Source organism: Lithobates pipiens, unplaced genomic scaffold (genome assembly GCF_037356315.1).
Source record: "Lithobates pipiens isolate NorthernLeopardFrog02 unplaced genomic scaffold, aLitPip1_a1.2 Scaffold_1, whole genome shotgun sequence".
Classification (NCBI taxonomy): domain Eukaryota; kingdom Metazoa; phylum Chordata; class Amphibia; order Anura; family Ranidae; genus Lithobates; species Lithobates pipiens.
This window is the reverse complement of record NW_027507685.1, coordinates 19887689-19900454: the sequence shown is the minus strand read 5'-3', so window position 1 is coordinate 19900454 and position 12766 is coordinate 19887689. Positions and strand designations below refer to the sequence as shown.

Below are 12766 nucleotides of genomic sequence, written 5' to 3'. Positions count from 1 at the left end.
CACTCTGCACCCTCCCCTGTCACACTCTGCACCCCTTCCTCCCTCCTGTCACACTCTGCCCCCTCCTGAAACTCTGCACCCCCTCCTGTCACACTGCACCCCCTCCTGTCACACTCTGCACCCTCCCCTGTCACACTCTGCACCCTCCCCTGTCACACTCTGCACCCTCCTGTCACACTCTGCACCCCTTCCTCCCTCCTGTCACATTCTGCCCCCTCCGGAAACTCTGCACCCCCTCCTGTCTCACTGCACCCCCTCCTGTCACTCTGCACCCCCTCCTGTCACTCTGCACCCCCTCCTGTCACACTCTGCATCCCCCTCCTGTCACACTCTGCTACCCTCCTATCACTCTGCCCCCTACTTTCACACCGGGGTACTGATGTAAAGACTACTAATGTAAATTGAGATTTGAAAGAGGGTCTCTTGATTTAAGGAGGGCTCCTAATGTAAAGGGGCCCTTGATATGTGGAGTTACTGATATAACGGGCCCCTGCTGTTGTGAGGGAGGACTCTGATGTGAAGGGGGGGGGGACTCTGATCTCATAGGGGGACCATTGATGCTCAGTACAGTGCTCCTAATGTAAAGGGTGACTCCTGGTGTAAAGGGGGACTCCAGACTCCCGAAACCTGATGAAGGGGGACTCCTGATCTAAAGGGGACTTTAATGTGAAAGGGGGATTCCTGAACTAATGGAAGTTTTTAGGGGGCACTGATATAAAGGGACTCTCATATAATGGGGGATCTTTAATCTAATAGGGCACTGATATAAGGGCACTCTGTTCTAATGGGGGGTCTCTAAAGAGAGGTAAAAATTTGCTGTTAAAGTGTTCGGGTTTAGCTTGAAGAAAAGGTGGCAACCCTATTCATAGGACGTGCCCATGATGTCACCGGCTGCATGACCTCTGTATATCTCTATACCGTGCAGGTTTAGGAGACACTCTCAGTACATACAGGTAGGTACGCCTTATTTCCTGTAGGTAGGAGCGGCACTACACAATTTACTTGAACTTTAAGACAGTTCTGAAAGCAAATAGGTGTCCAAGTCAGTCCGAGTGTATAGAAGAGTATTGCTGAGCGTCCCCCGTATACACAACATTCTGCCATCCTCTCTTCTTGTCTTCAGCACTGGAAGAGTTACCAGACCATGCCCTGAATAAACCCTGGGAGCACAATAGACTCCTGTGTGATCGCAATGGGCAGTTGAGCGCACCAATAGGAGGGCGGGCGGCATGGCAGCTGTCCAATGAGCGTGGAGGAGGCGGGGGCAGAGCCGGAGCTCGGCGTTCTCCTGAGCAGTGAGTGTATCAGAGTGAGTTGGTGTGCGGAATGAGGACGGGTCCATAGAGCTCTGCGCGGGGAGGCGGAGGAGCCCATATGGTCAGTATTCTCAGGGGCCACACATTGGGGAACTCGGGTATTCGGCCTGTTATTGGTTGGACGAGTCTGCTCCGCGGAGGCGCCGTGTATGCGGGCTTCTCATCACTTTCTATAGAGGAGCTCGGGGCACGAGGTGACAGCTGACGTCTGATTGGTCGGCTGGGCTGCAGCCTTTCTTCTAATGACAATGGATTGTGTGCTGACACCTGATCGGAGATCGGATCTGTGTGTGTGTGTGTGTCACCTGTCACCCTCCTCCTGGAATGTCTCAGGTAGTCATTGTGACATCTTCTGTGTCATGTGACTCTAAAGATTGCTCTCTGATTGGGATTGGATCTCTCAGGAACATGCTAAAGCTGGACATACACTATACAATCACATGTACGACCTCCTTTACATCTACCAACACCTATGTAGTGCAGGGGCCCGCCTGATTGGATGGTTTAGGTAGGTCCTCATATGAGATCGTTGTGGTAAATCTAAAGTTGATTGTTTTGGCGGATTGTCACATGTATGGCGATCCTTTCGTTTTTTTTTTTTTTACAGAAGCGATGTAATAGGAGGTCAGCGTTAGGCTCCTTTCACACCGATGCGTTTTACCTGCGTTTTTACTCTGCAAGAAAAAAAAAACATTTTGCTTTAACTCCTACAGGGCTTCTCACGCCGCTGCGCCGTGGGTGCGACACTTTATGAAAAGTCCTAAGTGCTGCATCTTTGGGGGGCGGTGCTGGAAAACCGCATCCAAACCGCAGCTTCCCATTGAAATAGAAATTGCGGTAAAAACGCACTGCGATTTGCATTTTTGCCGTGTTTTTGAGTCGCATCTCCATTTTTTTTTTTTTTTTTGTTCACGGGTGCAGCCAACCCAGAAACGCAGCAAAATCGTGATAAACGCATACGGGGGTTTTACCAGGATTGTGATACAGAGCAGTGTGAATGGGCCCTTAAAGAATGCCTTTAGTTGGCATAAACTCGGGCACGGCATAGACCTAGAGGAGATTGTACAATCAGATTGTATAGTGCAGATCCTAAAGGCTCGTTTACACAACAGTCTTTGCAGTGCGTTTCCATGTGTGTTTCCATGTGTGTTTGCAGTGTTGTGTTGTGTGTGTTTTTTTTTTTTTTTTTTTTAAACAATTTTTAAGTGTAATTTCCATGCGTTTGCACTGCAGAGAAATGCAGCATGATGTACGTTTTAAACGCAGATGAAAGCACTGCAGTGGTGTAAACAATGCTCATTGGAATACATTCAATCTTCTTGTACATATGTTTAAAAAAAAATGCACCTGATGTAAGCGATCCCTAAAACAAGAGTAGAGGTGAGCCTATGGCAGCCAATCACATCCTGTATTTTCTTATAAAGGTGAGCTTGGATTGGTTATTCAATACATCTCTGTTATCCTCGGGTGCTGATTATTAGATTTTTCTTGTTGCTCTCGTATTTCTAGGATCTGGAGATCGGTGTTGTTGCTGATTGGACGGATTGTAGAGTAGAACACCTGTCTCCCTGTGAAATGCGCCACCTGCTCCTAACGGTGTCCCACCTCTCCTCTCCCCTCCCCCCCCCCACAGTCACTCAGCCTGGCCGCACTCACTTTCCAGGGAAGAGGAGGAAGGGAGGAGCGCCGTTTGGCAGGGAGGCTTCCTACGTGGCTGGAGACCTGGGGAGGGAGCATGAGATTCCTGTCTCCAGGAAACCGCAGGACCACATTCTCCCTCCATACAATTCTATCCTCCCCCCTCCCTCCCATAGCAGTGTCCAGGATACCCAGCCTGGAGTGCCCGAGCCCCATCCCTGGCTATGGCATAGAGCGCCGCTCACTTGGCTCTACATTGCTTCCCGTTTGACTTCATTCTTCTTATTCTCTTCATGCAGAATACAAATATCAGATTGGGAATGTGGTATTTGATAAGTGCAGCAGCACTGAACTTTTAATAAACATTATTATTATTATTATTATTATTATTATTCAGGATTTATATAGTGCCAACAGTTTGCGCAGCGCCTTACAACATGAGGGCAGACAGTACACTTACAATACAAGAGGGACTAGAGGGCCCTGCTCGTTAGAGCTTACAATCTAGAAGGGAATAATAAGACCTCATGCACACGGACGTTTTTACAGCCGCTTTTTTGAGCGTTTTTTGCAGCTTAAAAACGCCTGTCCATGTCAGTCTATGGCTTCATGCCCACCTAGGCGTTTTTGAGCTGCAAATGGCATAGGCGTTTTTAAGCTGTAAAAAAAAAAAACCCAGGACCAGTGCGCTCCGTTGGCGCGGAGCTAGAGCTGTAAAAACGCGAATCGCGGTAAAACGCGCATAAACGCGTAACATATTTTTTTTGTTTTCTGAGTGCTATAGCCAAGAGATGCGTTTCTTTAAAAAACGCTACTTAACGCTAACGCTAAAAAAACGTGCAAAAACGCCAATGCAAAACGCAGTAAAAATCGCGCTTTTAACGCCAATTTTTCCAGGAGTCGGAGCTAGCTTTGCAGCCAGTTTTTTTTAAAACGTCTGTGTGCATGAGCACTAATAATTATTATACAGGATTTATATAGCGCCAACAGTTTGCGCAGCGCTTTACAACATGAGGGCAGACAGTACACTTACAATACAAATCAATACAGAAGAGACTAGAGGGCCCTGCTCGTTAGAGCTTACAATCTAGAAGAGAATAATAAAATAATAATAATAATTATTATACAGGATTTTGATAGCGCCAACAGTTTGTGCAAGATGATTAAGGGCTCCCGCACACGAGCGCAAAGCGCACCGCGTTTAGATCCCTGATGTATACATTTTTACGGCTATGAATGCAGCTGTATGTTCTCGGTCCATGTTGCAGTGTACAGCTCTGTGATCTCTATTCAGCTGCATGAAAATAAAATCTGCATCCATGGTCATGCATATAGACTGGATTTAACCTCTTCCATTCAACATGCGATCCCTTTGGCGGATGGGCTTTAACGCTGAGGCCACATATATGCGGCCCTATGTAAACGCTTTTCTGTGCTGAGAGCGTGCGCCCAACACAGCCCCCCCCCGGGGACCGAAACGCACCCGGCGCATACTTTCAGTGCGGAGCTTTCTGATCATGTGATTGCTGTGACAGCCAACCACTTCGTTCACATGACCTGAGTGCTTGCCTCCGCCTCCTGGCATTTAGATGCTGCTAAAGGGCTGGGAGGCAGCAGCAGGAAGGGGTTAATGTTGTATGTTGCAGACGTTTGCTGACGTTTATATGCATAGTGTTCAGTGTAAGTGTGCACTAATAGCCCTGAATGGCTTCCTAGAATTAGGGTCCATTTGTGCTGTACACGTGTTTTTCCTACATAAAATCACACGCCATGTGTACGAGTCGTCAGGTGTACTCTGTATCCGCTCCAATCAGCAGGAGATCCATCAACCGATTCTCTGCTGAATCGGAGCCGGACACAAGTCACTTTTGTCATCTCTGTGTCTGTTCATTATTATTATTATTATTATTATTTTTTTTTTTTTTTTGCTGCATTTAAAAACCAGAACTCTCCAACCCCTTATTGGATGAGTGGGTGGCCAAATGCAATTGGCTGTACACGGGCGCATAGACTAAAGCTGGGTACACTATGAGAAAATCGGAAGAACATTGGATTCAGATGTTCCAAACAAAAATTTCCGAAGGGACAAACTTCTTTTCATATGTGAACAGAACTTACGATTATCGTTTAACGTGTACGGTTTTCATACGAGAGAATTCAGATACAAAGGACTGCGCGTGATCAGAAACCATAAACAAAACAAGCCTTTGCCCCAGAATATTCATACAATGAATACCATCCTTCCTTTTCAACTTGCTGTGAAATATCGGGGTCCATTGTTTGTCCGATTTTGTCGTATAGTGTGTACTGGGCTTAAAGAGGAAGTAAACTGATGGGTTTTACTTCCTCCCCCTCCTGCAAAGTAAAAGCATAATGTGCTAGTATGCATCGCATACTAGCACATTATGTGACGCTTCCCTTTAAACGAAGCCTACATGTTCCCCACTGCAGGCAGCATCCATGTTCACCCCTTTTCCTTCTGGGACGCGGACTCCAGCTCTGTGACTGGCCAGAGTCACATGACGTCGCTCCCGCACATGTGCATGGGAGCCGCCGGTCATGACATTCGCTATTGTAGAAACAACGCATGTGCAGGTGATATCGGCGCACTGTACAGCCAATATCACTAAATGACGTACGTTTAGGAGATCTTTACAGTACCTATAGGTAAGCCTTATCATAGGCTTACCTGTAGGTGCAACTTCCCCATAGAGGTTTACAACCTCTTTAATATGGAGCTTCTGACAGGTCCACTGAAAAAACTTTAAACCAACAAGAAGAGAGGGGAGCTCCGACCGAGCTCATCGCCACAATACATTTTATTTGAAAAGAAAAATAACAGTTATACTTACAAACGCATAATATATGTACGCATAACATAGCAAGTGAAACCAATCGCCTTCAGATATCCTGTAGTCCAGGGATATGCAATTAGCGGACCTCCAGCTGTTGCAGAACTACAAGTCCCATGAGGCATAGCAAAACTCTGGCAGCCACATTCATGACACCCAGAGGCAGAGGCATGATGTAGTAGAAAACTTGTAGTTTTGCAAACAGCTGGAGGGCTAATTGCATATCCCTGCTGTAGTGTACCAATAGTGTGGGAGGCTTCCATGGTGGCTGACGCGTTTCAAGGGCAAACCCTCTAGCAGAGCCAAAGTAGTGATCAGACCATCCAGGTGAAAGTTTGCTCACCCTAGCTATAGTCTAATGCAGCCATTCTCAACCAGGGTTCTGTGGAACCCTGGGGTTCCTCCAGAGGTTGCCAGGGGTTCCTTGAGGTGTGGCTGGTGGCCCACCTATTTGATGGTGCCTACAAACTTCAAGGTTCAGCACCACTTAGCAAAGCCAGCAGCATGACACCAAATATCTTTTTAGATGTCTTTTAAAGTGGTTGTAAACCCTTACAACCAACTTTGACCTACAGGTAAGCCTAGATTAAGGCTTACCTGTAGGTCCAAGAAATATCTCCTAAACCTACACGGTTTAGCAGATATTTGCCAAAATACAGGCACCGCTGTCTACGGCACATGCGACGTAGACAGCGGTGCGCAGGCGCACTGAGCGCGCCGCTGTCAACGGCGATATGCCGCGAGTGGTGGCTCCCGTGCGCATGCGCAGGAGTGATGTAATTGCGGCTTCGCCGAATGACAGTGGCGGAGCAGGAGACCCACGAGAAGATGGATGCGCCGGACTACAGGGGACAGCGGTGACATCGCTGGCTCCTGTGTCAGGTAAGTGACACATAATGGACTGCTATGCGATGCATAGTAGTCCATTATGCTTTACCTTTGCAGGGAATCAAAGAGGAAGTAAACTCATCAGGGTTCACTTCCTCTTTAAGGGTGGCATTCTGAACACCACTTTAAGGGGGACATTCTTCCTATTGACCACTGATATAAGGAACATTGTTCATATTGAGCCCTGCTGATTTGGTTTTATAAGGGTTCCTCGAGACATGAAAATTATTTTTGGGGTTCCTCTAGCGTTAAAAGGTTGAGAAAGCCTGGTCTAATGCTTGCAAATTTATGTATTTTTTTTTTTTTTTCTGGAGTTCACTTGTTCCTCTTCTCACAGTTTTTTTGCCTCCTTGTAATGTCCTGTGTAGGGTCCCGGGCCTCTCCTTTTCCCCCTCACTTCCATCTGTATGGAACAAGCAGTGTGCGTTAGTAGCGGTCACGTGCGCTGTTCTAGGCACACAACAAATCCCACAGTCCATAGTTTATCTAGGAGTGATCGAGATGGTGGCTATGTTCCTTCGTACAGTGGGGCCATGGAGAATGAACGTAGCCACCTTCTAACATAAGTCGGATCACCGTACCAAAAAAAAAAATAATAATTTGGAGGAGGCGGAGAGCAGTAGAAGGTGCTTTGTTGAATTAAGAATACACACTATTTTTTTTTTTTTTTTTAAACCATAGTTTAGTGTCACTTTAAATGTAAATGTTGGACACATGCCTTGTGGTCCTTTGTGTAGAATATCCGGCATGTCTGTGTATTGAAGTCTCCTGGGTCCTCTGTATTATGTGATCCGGGCCCAGGGCACAGAGGCTGGCTTGTTGTACTGCAGTGGCAGTTATCTAACAGAGCTGCAGTTTCATCCTGTGAATGGTCCATTTGTGACAGAGATACCAAGGAATGTGAGGTTAGCGGGTCACAGGATTAAAGCCTATCAAATGGGAAAGAATCTTTTTGGATTAAAGGGAATATTTGACCCCCCCCCTTCGGCCCGGAGCCTCTGTGGGATATTTTCTCACCCTTTTATTTCTCCAGCAGATCTGCGGAGCGGCAACGTACACATTGATATCACAAGGACTGTACGTTCCCGAGAAGGAGTTCCTATGGAAACGCACAAGTAATCACTTTGACTTGTAATTATGATCAGGAATAACACAATGCAAGTGCAGATTGTGCTGATGAACGGTGTGTAGGACACGTCGCCGTCATTTCATTGTCTATCTTTGTGGCTTCATATTTTTTTTTATTTGAAGGTTTATCTCCTTATTGTTGGGGCAGGTGGAATCCTATGGTGGCTTCTTTTATCTCAAATATCTCCAGCAATGAGATTCCACTCCAGCGGGATGTTCTCCCTTTTACAAAGGCCATAATGATGTGTCCTTCAAAGATGGGTTTAGAAGGTAGTCGTGTGACCTCCACCATGGGGGGGGACCACTTGGACGGTGACACTGCTTGTCTGTACTTTGTTCTTAGCAGTTGAGCAGATCTGGATTTCTGGATGTGATATTTCTGCACTCGGATCCCAAGGAGCCCATTTGCTCCATTGTTCTGCAGTAAAATGTGCATTGTGCCACTGCAGTGCACTGTAATACATGAAGCTGTGCACTGACATTCTGTATATCTCAATGCACAGTGTGATTGGACCCTTATAAAATGTCTAGTCATCGTTATTTATTACCTGATCACCTGTTTTCTCACCTATGTCTAATTTATTTTTGCTGCATCTTAAAGGGTAATTCCACCCAAATTGTTTCTTAGCCCTTGTACACACGGTCGGAGATTCTGTCGGAATGTTTCCTATCGGACCGTTTTGTCGGATATTCCGACTGTGTGTGGTCTCCATCGGACTGTTTCCGTTGGAGTATCCGACGGACCAAGTTTTCCAACTTGCCGGTAAAATTTTCAGACAAAATGCTCCGATCGATCATGTGTAGCTTACTCCGACAGACAAAGTGCCACGCATGCTCAGATCAAATTCCTAGACCAAAGCTATTGGCTACTAGCCTGAACGTAGTCCCGTCGTAAGGAAATAACGTCATCACGTTATGTACAATCGGATTTTCCGACAACTTAGTCCGATCGTGTGTATGCAACATCACATCCGGACCTCTTCCGGAATTAATCCGTCGGAATTACTCCGACGGATTTGGTTGTCGGAATCTCCGACCATGTGTACAAGGGCTTAGACCAGTGTTTCTCAACTCCAGTCCTCAAGGCGCCCCAACAAGTCATGTTTTCAGGCTTTCCATTACTTTGCACAGGTGATTTGATCAGTTTCACCGCCTTTAGTAATTACCACAGCCAATTCGTCTGAGGGAAATCCTGAAAACATGACCTGTTAGGGCGCCTTGAGGACTGGAGTTGAGAAACACTGTCTTAGACTGTTAAGGCCCGCACACACAATCAGACTTTTTGACAACAAACATGCAAATTAGCTGTTTTGGAGCAACATCCGACCGTGTGTACGCTCCATCGGACAAACTTTTTTTCCGTTTTCATCGGACTTTTGTTGGCTGTGCGAATGGACAAACTTTTTGACAACATAAGTCCAATGGAGCAAAGTCCGATCGTGTGTACGCAAAACCATCGGACTTTTGTACAAGGTATAAACACGCATGCTCAGAACCAATGCAAAAGATCAGATAACAATACAGAAGTTGACCAAAGGTGGCGCTGGAATAATTGAACGTCCTCTTTTGAAGTGTCGTCAGTACGTTGAAACATCACTATGTTTGTTGCCTAAAAAGTCTGATCGTGTGTATGCAATACAAACTTGTGGACTACGCCCTTTGTACAAAAGTCCACGGGAAAGTTTGTACAAAGTCTGATCGTGTGTATGAGGCTTTAGAGAACTTTTCGGGCATGCACAGTCGCTACCCAAGTCTCAAGTCTTTTGAAGACTCTTAATGGGTTTTCTTCTAATGCCCCGTACACACGAGAGGGATTAAGTCTGACAGACTTCCGACGGAGTTCTAGCGGAGTTCCGCCGGAGTTCTGGCGGACTTTTCGACCGAACGGACTTGACCACACACCATCACACCAAACTCCGACGGAGTCGAACGTGATGACGTACGACTGGATTCGACATAGGAAGTTCATAGACAGTAGCCAATAGCTGCCCTAGCGTCGGTTTTAGTCCGTCGGAGTAGCACACACACGAGCGAATTTTTCGAAGGGGACCGGGTCCGGCGGAGTTCCGTCGGGAAAATTTGAAGCATGCTTCATTTCTAAAGTCCGTCAGACTTTTGCGAAGCTAAAGTCTGTTGCAGCCCACACACGAGCGGATAGTCCGCCGGACTCAGTCCGTCGGAGTTTGGATGTCGAAAAGTCCGCTCGTGTGTACGGGGCATAAGATTGCCCTGTATTTGGCTTCATCCACCTTCCTATCAATTGTGACTAGCTTCCCTGCTGAAGAAAAGCATCACCATGACATGATGCTGCACCACCATGTTTCACAGTAGGGATGGTGTACTCAGGGTGATGTGCAGTGTTAGTTTTCGGCCACATGTAGTGTTTTGCTTTTAGAGCTAAAGAAAATAAAATTTCGGTTTTATCTGCCTAGAGCACCTTCTTTCACATATTTGCTGTGTCCCCCACATGGCTTCTCACAAACGGGACTTCTTATGGCTTTCTTTCAGCAATGGCTTTCTTCTTGCCAGTCTTCCATAAAGGCCAGATTTGTGGGGTGCACAACTAATAGTTGTCCTGTGGACAGATTCTCCCATCTGAGCTGTGGATCTCTGCCGAGTTACCATGGGCCTCTTGGCTTCTTCTCTGATTAATGCTCTCCTTGCCCGGCCTGTCAGTTTAGGTGGTCGGCCATATCTTGGTAGGTTTGCAGTTGTGCCATACTCTTTCCATTTTTGGATGATGGATTGAACCGTGCTTCGTGAGATGGCCAAAGCTTGGGATATTTTATTTTTTATTTAATTTTTTATAACCTAACCCTGCTTTAAACTTCTCCACAACTTTATCCCTCACCTGTCTGGTGTGTTCCTTGGTCTTCGTGGTGCTGTTTGTTCACTAAGGTTCTCTAACAAACCTCATGAGGGCTTCACAGAACAGCTGTATTTATACTGAGATTAACCACTTCTGTCCCAGAAGGTTTTACCCCCCTTAATGACCAGGCCATGTTTTGAAATACAGCACTGCGTCACTTTAACTGACAACTGCGCAGGCGTGCGATGCTGCACCCAAACAAAATGTTATGTCCCCCCCACCCACAAGTAGATCTTTCTTTTGGTGGTGATTGATCACCTCTGCGGTTTTTATTTGTTGCTCTATAAACAATTCTGAAAAAAAACAAAAACAAATTTCTTCATCAATTTAGGCCACTATGTACTATTCTACATATTTTGGTTTAAAAAAAATATATAAATAAAAAATAAATCCCAATAAGCGTATATTGATTGGTTTGCGCAAAAGTTATAGCGGCTACAAACTAAAGGATAGACTTAAGGACTTTTTAAATTTATTTTTTATTGGTTTTTACTAGTAATGGCGGCAATCGGCGTAATTTTTCATTTTTTTGTAGGACTTCAACATTGTGGTGGACAAATCTGACCCTAGGTGACACTTTTTGGGGACCAGTGATACCAATAGAGTGATCAGTGCTAAAAAAAAAATTAGGGTTAAGTGTGTTCAATGCAAGTGTTTTTCTAATTGTGTGGAGGATGGACTGACAGAACACAGAGATCGGGTTTGTTTACATAGGCAGATCCCCGTTCTGCATATGTGGAGCGATCGCGGGTGGCCGGATTGGCTCCCCCCCGCCATGCAGCAGTCTTGTGTGCCCACAGTATCTAGTGCAGGAAACAATATATTAATATACAATATTTTGTATATTAAAGCGGAGGTCCACCCTAAAGTGGACCTTCCGCTCATCGGTATCTGCACCCACTTCCGGGATAGCTCTCTGCGGAAAGGGGCGTAGATTACGCCCCTTTCCGCAAGTGCCCGCCCCCTTCCGCAAGTGCCCCGCTGCCTGCTGGGAAACACACAGCTCCCAGAGGCAGCGGGGACCGTCCTTATTGCGCAGCGCGACTCGCGCATGCGCAGTAGGGAACCGGGAAATGAAGCCGAAAGGCTCCATTTCCTGATTCCCATACCCAAGATGGCGGCGGCAGCACCCGAGAGACGATCTAGAGATCGGCTTCGGGTGCCGACATCGCGGGCGCGCTGGACAGGTAAGTGTCACTATTTTAAAAGTCAGCAGCTGCAGTATTTGTAGCGGCTGGCTTTTAAAAAAAAAAAAAACGCGGAGTCCCGGCGGACTCCCGCTTTAAACAATATTTTCAAAATGATCGGTTTTATAAATTGGAATTTCCTTCATTTTCTATTTAGGAAACTTTATTTTTATTTTACTTTTTTATTTTTATTTTTTATATACTTTTATTAAAACTTTCCTTTTTTAAAGAAGACAATGTAGGTGTATGGCCTGTGCAGAGATGAGACCAGAAAGGGTGGCATGGGGGGGGGCAAAATAAATAAATAATATATATATATATTATTATTCTGGATCCGTATTAGCATTTGATGATGTTGGGTGAACTATACTAAATGATTTGATAGGTTTTATGTTGTCTGTAAGGAAGCAAGGTTATAATACAATACTGCGCCTAATTATTGTTTTGTGAAGCAGAGGTCATTATTTGTGTTAGAATCGAAACTCCACCCAAGGTTTGGAATGAATAAGTGGAAACCATTGCGACAATATTATTACTTGTAATACTTTTTATACTATAATATTTACTTTTCTTTGACTTTATCCTCCTAAAGTTCAGAGATTTTTACGTTTTTCTTCAGTGGGGAAATCCGTTTACACACCTTGTATAAGAAAAAAAGCGTGTAATAATTCTCACCACAATCATTTTTCCAATGTCTTGGGTCTCTGCAATAGGGGAGATTCTTTAATTCTGCTACTGTGCCCCCATAAAGCTGGCCTAACACAGGGCTGTTATCTTTGGTCGGAGTGCTGGGGCAGTTTATAGTTTAGATCTATAGAAGAATTAACTTAGAAAGCCTCATGTTGGCAATACAGTACTAGTAGTACAATTTCATTAAAAAAAAAATTC

General features: G+C 45.5%; 1 protein-coding gene across 2 annotated transcripts in view; it reads left to right on the top strand.

Moving 5' to 3' along the window:
- The first annotated feature begins 1258 nt into the window (after positions 1–1258).
- The window catches only part of AMOT (angiomotin), a 107661-nt gene continuing 96153 nt past the window's right edge, over positions 1259–12766 (top strand). Inside the window, exon 1 of one of the 2 annotated variants that reach the window (XM_077481312.1) lies at positions 1259–1377. The gene's annotated coding sequence lies outside the window, so the exon portion shown is untranslated. Of the gene's footprint in view, positions 1378–1656; positions 1825–12766 lie in introns of those variants that run through there. The other variant, XM_077481393.1, reaches the window with a different exon arrangement.